The sequence below is a fragment of the Lactuca sativa genome, chromosome 8 (genome assembly GCF_002870075.4).
Source record: "Lactuca sativa cultivar Salinas chromosome 8, Lsat_Salinas_v11, whole genome shotgun sequence".
Lineage (NCBI taxonomy): Eukaryota > Viridiplantae > Streptophyta > Magnoliopsida > Asterales > Asteraceae > Lactuca > Lactuca sativa.
The window spans coordinates 2,807,669-2,819,643 of record NC_056630.2 but is presented as its reverse complement, the minus strand read 5'-3'; positions in this window follow the sequence as shown (position 1 = coordinate 2,819,643).

Here is an 11,975-nt window from a genome sequence, read left to right as displayed (position 1 = left end):
AAACCAACTTGGCTCTGAAGGCCCAAAAGTACTCCTCCGTCATCTAAATGATACCCTCCTTGATCGCCCCGAACATCACCGAGGTTACATTAAGGATACCTCTCGTAATCTCAGACGCGATAAACTCGCGTCGTCCCTCGTCAATTGGTTAGGAGCCTGTGCCCGAGCCAAATCCAAATGCCAAACCTCCTGCTCCACTGTGTGTCATCACCATGCTGAAATACAACACATAAACAATCAATACACGTAGAAAGAGGTTCACACTCCCGAAGTTTCTCAAAATCATCAAGACCTTCCTCATTTCGTGTATAGATCTTGTGCTTTCAATAGTACAGGGCCAATACTACCTTCCACACATATTTATACCTTCCTCAAGGACTTCCTCAAATCCTCCAAGTCACTTCCATACTATCAATTACTTCACTTGCATTATAGAGCACCCTATATGCTAAAACATCTCCTAGGATTTCCTAGGATTCCCTTCCCCACCACTCTCCACCATCGGTTGCAGAAGAGACTCCCTTTAGTACCATCTAACTACCACACGAATACAATTACATGTCACCGACACCATATTATTCTTCAACTGTTAGGTCCCACCCCTCAATAGTTAGACTCAAACAAGAGTTTTGTCACACCCCCAAACCGGAATGACGAAAACGTTCGGGGGCGGAGGATGTCATGTATAGTATCACAACAATTATATAATGGTAATCAAAGCAAACACAACCATTACATTGATAAAATATAGTATTTACATTTGTTTAATACATAGTTTGTATGACATCAAAATGTATAACAAAAGTATAAAAGACGCGACTCTAAAAGCTCTGTCTTCTCAAAACTTGTGGGTGTACCTGTCTACCAATTCCCCAATAATACAAGTGGTTTTGAAAGTGTATCAACATTTAAGTTGGTGAGTTCATAAGTATGTAATTGAGATGGAAAGCTTGTCTTTGTTCTTTGAAAATGTTATAGTGTACTTCTAGAAAATCCAATATTTACTTTAGTGAATAAAATGTAGTCTTAGACCTTAAGACCGAAATGTATGTAGTTATTGTATTCTGACATAGTGAACTGTACTTTGAAATAGTGAGTTGTACTTTGTAATAGTAAACCATAATCTGTATTAGTAAAATGTAGTCTTATTAATAAATAAAACCATGTCATGAATGTTTCTTGAAATTGTATGTTGAACTAGTGTACTAGTGCACTCTGTACTAGAAAAGTAGTGTGTTGTAGTATTGTCTAAAGTGGTTCTCATAGTAGTGTTTGTATGAAAACCTTATTGTATGAGTTCCTGGAATCCACCAGCTGTAGTGTAAAGTAGTGTACTATAGTTTCATTGTTTAAAATAAAACCATTCGAAGTAGTGTTAATCCCGTAAACAAATGTTTTAGTTGATACTATTGTGAGTTTCATATAACCATGATTGATATGACTAGTGGCCTCTACAACGTTCTTCAGGCGTCGGAATGTTATGACAATTGTCACCCCAGGTCTGTCAGCCTAGCTGTTGCAAGCAGCTTAGGTGCGGGATTTTCAGCCCCATATAGATCTATACACAAATTCATGCTCTCCCTCCAGGAGACTCTGGTTATAATTTATAGGACTTAGAATTGTACCCTAATGGGTACCCCGAAGTAGTGCCTCACAACCCTGTATTAACTAGTTTACGTGTAGTGTAGTAGTGTTCTCTTGTACTTGAAAATGTATGTATTACCTTGTAGTAGTGTACTTTGTAATGTAAATAATTATACTTAAATAATTATTTAGCAGTGTATCCTTGAATTAGTGTAATAGAGTAGTGTTCCATAAACTATACATATTATAGTTTATATACTTGTTTATATATGGTGTTCTTTGAGTATGTAAAATAGTGTAGTGTCTCCCAAACTATACCTATTATAGTTTGAATGTATGTTCTTGTAATGTTTATTGAACTTAGCAAAATAGTGTAGTGGTTCATAAACTATACCAACTATAGTTTTAAATGTATACCCTATAATGAACTAACTAAAGCATTTGCAATGTAACAGTGTGTATAAAGTGGTAGTAAGAGATTTATGAAAAATACCCTTTTGCTCTACATGCTACAAAAGGGTTAAAAATATATTTTGGTTAATGTAGTGATAAATCAGGTTGGAACAATTACAAATGTTTTCAAATGGTTTGAAATCGTTTGAATGTTACACAAGAGTCCTTGTATTTAACTTGTATTCCACCCCTCCCCCCCCCCCCCACCCTAAAACATTGAAAATAATGAAAACGTAGGGGTATGAACTCACCTCTAGTGCGTGTTAGAGTCTGAATATCGGAACTGTAGAGACGATCATCGGGTTAGCGTATGTGAAAATATCGGTATCCTAATAATATTTAAACACATAATCGTATTTAAATTAGCAGAATAATTAATTAAAGTGTTAGACAACGCTTAATTTATGTAAAAAATTTCTTACAAGAATTACCGAGAATTGTTTGAAGTGCTGAGAAAGGTTTTCGGTTTAGCCTTCACCGAAATCCTTGATTTTGGTCTTAAAACCTCAACTAAGAACCAATTTCTCGGTCTTAAGGTGTTCTAGGTCAGGAACTAGTTCTCGGTCCAAAGAGTTTTCGGTCAGCTTGAAGATTTGAAGATTGTTCTTGGTGTTCTTGGTGAAAAATATGAAGATTTGAAGGATTTTTCTTGAAGGTTGGAAGGTTCTTGTATGATACTTGAGAGAAAAATAGGGGTGTTTTCGATTGAAATAGTGAGAAAATGACTTATTTTTCGGGGAAAATATATATATACCAAATTGGTTTTCGGCCGGAAAGACGTTTTCGGTCTGAAGGGTTTGCGGTCTGAGGGTTCTCGGCCGAAAAGGGGTTTTCGGTGCGAGGGTTCTCGGTTCCAAAGGGAAAAATGTTGATTTTTAAGTGTATTTTATTCCAAACGGTTACATAAAAACATCATTTATATAATTTTAAATCATATTCTAACCCTCATGAATTTAACGAGATGAACAAAACTCGAATTTTTCTTATAGAGTTTGACTTTTGTTGACTTGAAAATAACGTGCCACAGTTATGCCATAGGGTTGAACCTAACCTTCTAAAATTATTTATCCCCCCATAACATGTTACTTAACATATTTTCTTAATAGTTAGTTGGCCTCATTGGGGTCTCTAAAATCACAAAGCAAGCAACATCGAGCAGTCCAAACCAGTGCATCACCAAAACAGACCATTATATCCAATATCCAATGCCCATACTCGCATGCAGTTCTACAGGATCAATCAACAAGCATATGAAGGCATTTCTCCTAGCATCTTATCATGCACTCCTGAGCAGATCCTTAGCCCTAATCTAGCATGCAATTCTCATATACTTATATCATAATAATATCATAACACATATATGGGTATTTTGGAAATACTTACATGAGCTCGGCCGATTGCACACATCACACACACACCTTTCTCTTTTTATAAATATTTTTAGAAAAGTTGTTTTCCTTTGATAAAAATTATCAATTTCACGGTTTGAGTTTACACACACCCGAGAGCATACCTGAATCCCTCAAACCAGGGCTTTGATACCAACTTGTAACATCCCAAAATTTGTGAGTGAAAAATTTTCTTTCAATTTATCAACAACCATTAATTCACTAGAAAATCCCATCAAAGTATAAAACATGTCATATAATCATTGGGTTACAAAACAAAATCATAGAATCATACCTGAATCCTTCAAACCAAGGCTTTGATATCAACTTGTAACATCCTAAAACTTGTGAGTGAAAAGTTTTCTTTCAATTTATCAACAACCATTCATTCACTAAGAAAATCCCATCAAAGTATAAAACATGTCATATAATCATCGGGTTACAAAACAAAATCATAGAATGCATAACACTGGTGGATGCAGTGTGGTCATGTAGGACCATTTCTTTTCGAACAAGAAGTACCTGAAACCATAAACATAAAACTGTAAGCAAATACTTAATGAGTTTCCCCAAAGTATCCCATACTAAACATACATAACAACATGAAGCTAAACTGGGGTCTACTTGACCCCTGAGTCTATTTCAACTCCTTCGGTGTTTTTCAACCGGCACGGGTCTATTTCACCCCCGAGTCTATTTCAACTCCTTTGGTATCTTTCAACCGGTACGAGTCTATTTCACATTCGAGTCTATTTCAACTCCTTTCATGTTTTTTAAACCATAACAAATCTATTTCACATTCGGGTCTATTTCACCCCTACAACTAAGCATACAGTCATATCAACAAGAGTCACAAAGACAACAAGAACGTACATGCATATTAGCAACTGTCACAAAGACAATAATCATCCTACAAACATAGTCCAGTGGGTCGGCATTAGTACCTTCTGTGACATCCCCAAATCACGGCCAGACAAGACCGGTTTGTTTATGCTTTGTTTAAAAATCAGAGTTACATTTTAAATGAAAGTGTTGCGGAATTTGTCCCAAAACAAAAATATGATAAAGATTTATCAAAAGCATCTCCATAGAAATGTATTTCATTAAAAGACTCGGGATGTCATGTTCTTACAGATCAAAAGCATAAACAGTACAATATAAGCCTTACTACATTATTTCATATCTACAGGCCTATATCCGTAATCCCTCGTCCAAAACATCACACCTATGCTCATGCGCCACTACCTGTAATACATAAAACTGAGTGGGTCAGGCTTGGGAGCCTGGTGAGCACATAGGGTTTTCAACCCACAATAAATAAGTTTATTAATTTCATCGATCAACAATAACCCGATTACCCGTTCCCGTTATCCTCACTTTACGTCCCTAAACACCTATCATAAGGGACCTAGCCTAAGGATCATCATCGGGACGGACACTACTGCTAAGGGGATTCCTCAGCAATAAATGTCCTAAAGGCAACCATGTGGGGGATGGAGTACACCGATGAACATATCGTTCACAAACACCTACAGGTTGCGAGCCTGCTAGTGTTCCACTGGACTGTCTAGAAGAGTCCGTGGTCGTCATCCATACTCTGCTAGATGACAGAATCAACAACATCAACATCGAGGCCTCTCATCATTTTATCACACATCAGCTATTACATCTACCCATGTTTTACCCCAACATTTTCGTAGATATAAAATACATATACAGTTTAAATCATTGAAAACATGTATAACAATGTTCATCCAGCATAGATAGCAAGTATTCAGATAATATGCACACATAGCACGTAATTTATATAAAATACTTCATATCTATGTGTAAGCTGAAAGTAACTATGCACTCACCTGATTAGGTGGTGACTCAGCACTCGGACAACGCTTCGATACTCTCAAAACGATATTCCTTCGATAAAACCTAGTATCGATACCACTAGGGTTTAGTTTAACGATAACCGCGACAAATTAATTAGTCCGAGTATTATTAAGCGTTAATAATACTCGATATAACTCATAATAATAGCCCAAATAATTATTTTAAGGACCTAATAACATTCCTATAATTATTTGAAAGCTATATTAAAAATTGCGTAAGCGTAGCACACTTACAGCGAATTTTATCGAGAACCGGGACTTGATTGGAGCAACGTTTCGAAACCGAAAAACTCCTTTTTCTCGGGACTCCGGGAGCCTCGGGGCTTCCCTAGGGTGCTAAGGGGCTTAACTAGGGTTTAGAGGTGTTTTGGGGTTGTAGAGAGAGAAAGAAGTTAGAGAGAGAAGTGAAAAAGGTGTGAAAAATGATGAAGTCTCGGCCTCCTTTTATAGTCCTGCGAGGCCTCGGTACGCTGGGCGTACCTCGGACCTACGCGGGGCGTAACCATCGGATAAGGGCGCCACCTCGGTCCAGCTGGCTTGCACTCCGGAAGAGATAAGGGCGAGGGTACGCGGGGTGTACTGGCTTCGGACGCGGAGCGTACAGCGAGGGCAGGTGTCATCATCCGAAGCGCGTTCCTTCATCAGCGATGGGCGGCCCAGATGCAGCCACGTCATCAGCCTCGCAACAGACTTCGCATTTTCATACTTCAACTTTAAAAATTCGTAACTTTCGCGTACAACCTCCGTTTTCGACGTTCTTTATATCCACGCGAAGGTGGGAACGTACTCTACAACTTTCGTTTAGACTCCGTCGGCTAATTTTGGCTCGATTTTAAATTTTATATTATTAACGGGCCGAGACACGATTGGTCCGTTAAATCCTCATAACTTCTTCATCCGACATCCGTTTTCACCCATCTTTTTCTCGTTACGCTACCCTTAACGAGATCTTCGATTCTCATTCAGGTCGTGTCGGCTAAAAACCGCTCGATCTAATATTCGAATTTCGGGCTGTACACTACTATTCCGAAACTTCGAAAAATCATAACTTCTTCATACGAAGTCAGATTTGGGCGTTCTTTTTATCGATGTTCTTATTTTAACATATTCTACGACTTTCGTTTAGATCGCTAAGGCTAAATCTCACTCTATCGTAAATTCACTATTCACGCTTCCCGGTATCGTGCCGGTTCTGTCGTGAAACTTCGACGGGTCATAACTTCTTCGTTATAACTCGGATTACGGCGTTTCTTATATGCACGGAAACCTTGAGACATATTCTACAACTTTATGTAGAGATATCGGGATTATCTCACACTTTAATTTTGACGCTCATTTTTATTCTTTATTAATTATACATTTAAAATTAAATAATAAACACATATAATTCACATAATACTCAAATATTTCATCTTTATTACTTCAAAAAGAGTTACAAGAGTTGACCTAGACTATTACATTGACAAAAATGCTTAGCCCTGAAACCCGGGCGCTACAATTCTCTCCCCCTTAGGATGATTCCGTCCCGGAATCATGCATCAGCAAACAGATGTGGATAGCGACTCATCATGTCATCCTCTGTTTCCCAAGTGAGATTTGGCCCATTCGAATGTTTCCATCGGACTAGCACCAAGTCGACCATCTTGCGTCGTAACTTCTTAGTCTTACAGTCAACAATTGCCTCAGGCTCTTCGATCAACCTTTTATTTTCACCCATCCTTAACTCTGAGATTGGAATTATGTCGGGAACATCTCCCGTGAATTTCCTCAAATAACACACATGGAAGGTGTTATGAATACCATTGAGTTCTTCGGGTAATTCCAGCTTGTAAGCTTGGTTCCCTATCTTCTGAAGAACTTTGAACGGTCCAATAAACCTTGGACTCAACTTTCCTCGTTTCCCAAATCGTATAAGTCCCTTCCACGGTGAGACTTTAAGCAAAACGGAATCCCCAACTTCGAAAGTTATCGGTCGTCTTTTCTTGTCAGCATAGCTCTTCTGACGATCCTGGGCTGCTAACATCCTTTCCCTAATCACCTTCAACTTCTCAGCAGTCTCATGGACTATCTCGGGGCCCATAAACTGCTTCTCTCCGGCTTCAAGCCAACAAGACGGCGTACGACACTTCTGCCCATACAAGGCTTGATAAGGAGCCATCTTGATGCTCGAGTGAAAACTATTGTTGTAGGAAAATTCTACCAGAGGTAAGTGCTCGTCCCAATTCCCTTGGAATTCGAGGGTACATGATCTCAGCATATCTTCCAGCGTCTGAATCGTTCTTTCGCTCTGACCATCAGTTTGCGGATGATAAGCAGTACTCAAACATAACTTTGTACCTAACTCCTCTTGTAGACTCCTCCAAAACCTTGACGTGAAACGACTATCACGATCTGATACAATCGTAAGAGGGACACCGTGAAGTCTTACAATTTCCTTCACGTAAGCATTTGCGAGCTTATCCATAGACCACTTCTCGTTGGCTGCTATGAAGTGTGCACTCTTGGTGAAACGATCCACGACTACCCAAATCATGTCGTGACCATTCTTCGTCCTGGGCAGTTTAGTCAAAAAATCCATGGTGATGTCTTCCCATTTACCCATGGGTACAGGTAAAGGTTCTAAATTCCCATACGGTTTCTGATGTTGTGCCTTAACCCTCGCACATGTTACACACTCGGCCACATACTTCGCAACATCGAGCTTCATCGTCTGCCACCAGTAGTAGGGTTTTAGGTCCCTATACATTTTAGTGCTACCGGGATGAATCGAGTACATGGTCTTGTGTGCTTCTTCCATCAGAAGATCTCTTATTCCTCCCGTCTTAGGTACCCAAATTCGATCTTGGAATACCTTCAGTCCTCGACTGTTTGTACCAAACACTAACGTTCTTCCCAAACGTTCTTCCTTTCGGTCATTTTTCTCTAAAGCTTCTTCTTGAGCTTTCCTGATACTTTCCACAATCGTCGAGACGACTTCAATTCTTAACGCTCTTGGCCTTTTCCTTTCCAGATTGACTTTCCGACTGAGAGCATCAGCAACAATATTTGCTTTACCTGGGTGGTAAAGTATCTCACAGTCGTAGTCCTTGAGAAGTTCTAGCCAGCGTCGTTGCCTCATGTTCAACTCCTTCTGATTAAAGAGATACTGGAGACTCTTATGATCAGTGAAGAGCTTGCACTTCGTGCCGTAGAGGTAATGCCTCCATATCTTTAAGGCAAAAACTACCGCTGCCAACTCCAGATCATGAGTGGGGTAGTTCTTTTCGTGCTCTTTCAATTTTCGAGATGCGTATGTTATCACCTTTTCTCTTTGGGTCAGAACACAACCCAACCCGACTCCAGAAGCGTCACTATAAACCGCGAAATATTCGACTCCATCGGGTAGAGAAAGTATCGGTGCTTCACATAACTTCTTCTTTAGCTTCTCGAATGCCTCATCGTGTTTCTCACTCCACGTATACGTAGCTCCTTTATGAGTCAAAGCTGTTAATGGAGCAGCTATCGAAGAAAAGCCTTGGATAAATCGTCGATAATATCCGGCTAATCCTAGAAAGCTTCGAATCTCCGTGGGACTCTTTGGACGTTCCCACTTCATTACAGCCTCGATCTTTGCGGGGTCAACCATTATTCCCTCCTGGTTAACAACATGACCCAAGAATTGGACTTCCCGTATCCAAAAGTCGCATTTGGAGAACTTTGCAAAAAGCTTCTCCTTCTTCAACACTTCTAATACTTCCCGTAGATGCTTGCCATGCTCCTCTTGGCTTTTCGAGTAGATGAGAATGTCGTCGATGAACACTATCACGGATTTATCGAGGAATGGTTTACAAACCCTATTCATCAAATCCATGAATGCTGCGGGAGCATTGGTTAGCCCGAATGACATAACCAAGAACTCGTAGTGTCCATATCTCGTTCTGAATGTAGTCTTCTCAATATCCTGCTTTCTCACCTTTAGCTGATGATATCCTGACCTAAGATCGATCTTTGAGAAGTAGCTCGAACCTTGCAGCTGATCGAATAGGTCATCAATCCCCGGCAATGGATACTTGTTCTTCACCGTTGCCTTATTCAGCTCTCGGTAGTCTATACACATTCTCATACTTCCGTCCTTCTTCTTCACGAATAACACCGGAGCTCCTCAGGGTGATGAACTAGGTCGAATAAAATCGTTGTCCAACAGCTCCTGAAGTTGCGTCATGAGCTCCTTCATCTCCGTCGGTGCTAATCGGTAAGGTGCCTTTGCTATCGGTGTTGTTCCTGGTAACAAGTCTATACGAAACTCCACTTGCCTATCAGGTGGTAATCCGGGAAGATCTTCGGGAAAGACTTCCGGATAATCACACACAACCGGTATATTCTGCACCTCTTTCTTCTCCTTCTTGGCATCGATTACGAATGCCAAGTATGATGCACATCCTTTGGACAAACATTTCCTGGCTTTCATCAGGGAGATGATTCCAGAATTCACTCTGCGTTTGTCCCCATACACCATAAATGATTCTTTTCTGGGTGGGTTTACCTTTACTATCTTCTTTCGGCATTGAATCTCATCATCGTTGGCGCTAAGCCAATCCATACCCAAAACGATGTCAAAACCGTTTAACTCTATGGGTAATAGCTCTTCGTGGAATTCGTTTCCGTTTAGGTCAGTGACAATGTTCCTAATACGATTACTAACAGGTACGAATTTGCCACTGGCAACTTCTACAATCAGGGCATTATCTAGTTTTTCTACAGGCAATGCTAATTTCCCACCAAATTTATGCAACACAAAGGAGTAGTTGGATCCGGAATCAAATAGTATATTTGCAGGCAAACCATTTACAAGAAAGGTACCTGAAGCGACGCCTGTTGCCTCCTTTGCAGCCTCGAGCGTCATCTGGAAGGCTCTTGCCTTCGGCTTCGGTGGTATGTTGGGTCTTCCCGTCTCCTTCTTCTTCAGGCAATCCCTTGAAATGTGCCCCTCCTCGTTGCACTCATAACAGACCTTCTTAGAGAACGTGCATTCATTGGCATAGTGCCCAGGCTTTCCGCATTTGTAACAAGTGACCCCTCCGTCACACTTCCCAGAGTGCTTTTTCTTGCACTTGTCACACCACTTCGCTTCTGATTCTCCTCCTCTCGAACCAAACTTCGAGAATCTACCCTTCTTACCGGACCTTGAGGATCCGTCAAATTTCCTTTTCTCGCCAACCTCGACTTTGCTGGCAGCTCTTCCCTTAATCATATCCTCCACAGACTTGGCAGCCCAGATAGTTGCCTCCAAAGTAGGTGCCTGACGCACTGGCACCGCGTACTCCCATGGTAATCCTTTTGCGTACTTATCAATTTTCGTCAGCTCATCCGGAACAAGACGCAAGGCAAATTCCATCTTTTCTGTGAAGTTGTTCGTGTATTCATCGATTGACATGCTCCCCTTCTTTAGGGTTAGAAACTGGTTCTCTAGCTCGAGCAGGTTTTGAGCTGAGCAGTACTTTCGTTTGAATTGTACCAGAAATTCTGCCCATGTCAGTTCCAGGGGTTTGTTGGGGCTTAAAGTCTTCCCCAAAGTATTCCACCAACGTACAACGCCTCCTCGAAACTGACGCACTGCAAACGTGGTCTGTAGCTTCCCTTTGCAACCGCATGTCATGAAAGCTAACTCCATCTCCGAGATCCAATCCATGACTCCGATTGGATCTTCCTTTCCTGTGAAAGTCGATGGCTTGCAAGTCTGAAAATCCTTGTACTTGCATCCATTTCTCTCGAATCCGTCATCTTGGTTATTTTCTTGAACTATTGGTTGGTTGACTTGACCAACAGTTCCACTGTAGTCTCCTTCCTCAGTCTGCCCTTCGTTCAACTCGGGCTGTTCGATCTGAATAGTGCCTTCCTCTCGATTTTGCTGGAGCAAACGTCTAGTTTCCTCCATTTGACGATCCAACATAGCCTGGATCATCGCTTGCACTCCGGCTATCGTGACTGGCTCAGGTGCAACTTCTTCTACAACAGGTATTTGTTGAACCACTGGGGGTTGGTTCCTATCTCCATTCGCGTTCACGTTTCCACTACGAGTCCTTGCCATCTTGATCTATACACCGAATAAGGTGAATTTAGATCTTTATTTAGGATAGACGTTTAAATCGTCCTTATCACTCCGAAACGTTTACATGCTAGTTCTAATATCGTAGTCGTACGTTTAGAATCCTAAACACATAAGGTTTGCAGATCTGGTCGGCAACAGACCATAGATCCGAACAAATAACAGCATATCATGCACAAAGCATTTAGCACATAAAAGCATTTTAGGCACAATTCCTAAAATAAGCTAGTGCTCACACCTCACAATCATCGCTTAGCATTCTAAGTTTAAGTCTAGAAATCCTACAAATTCCTAGTTCGCTTAAACTAATGCTCTGATACCAACTGTGACATCCCCAAAATCACGGCCAGAAAAGACCGGTTTGTTTATGCTTTGTTTAAAAATCAGAGTTAGATTTTAAATGAAAGTGTTGCGGAATTTGTCCCAAAACAAAAATATGATAAAGATTTATCAAAAGCATTTCCATAGAAATGTATTTCATTAAAAGACTCGGGATGTCATGTTCGTACAGATCAAAAGCATAAACAGTACAATATAAGCCTTACTACATTATTTCATATCTACAGGCCTATATCCGTAATC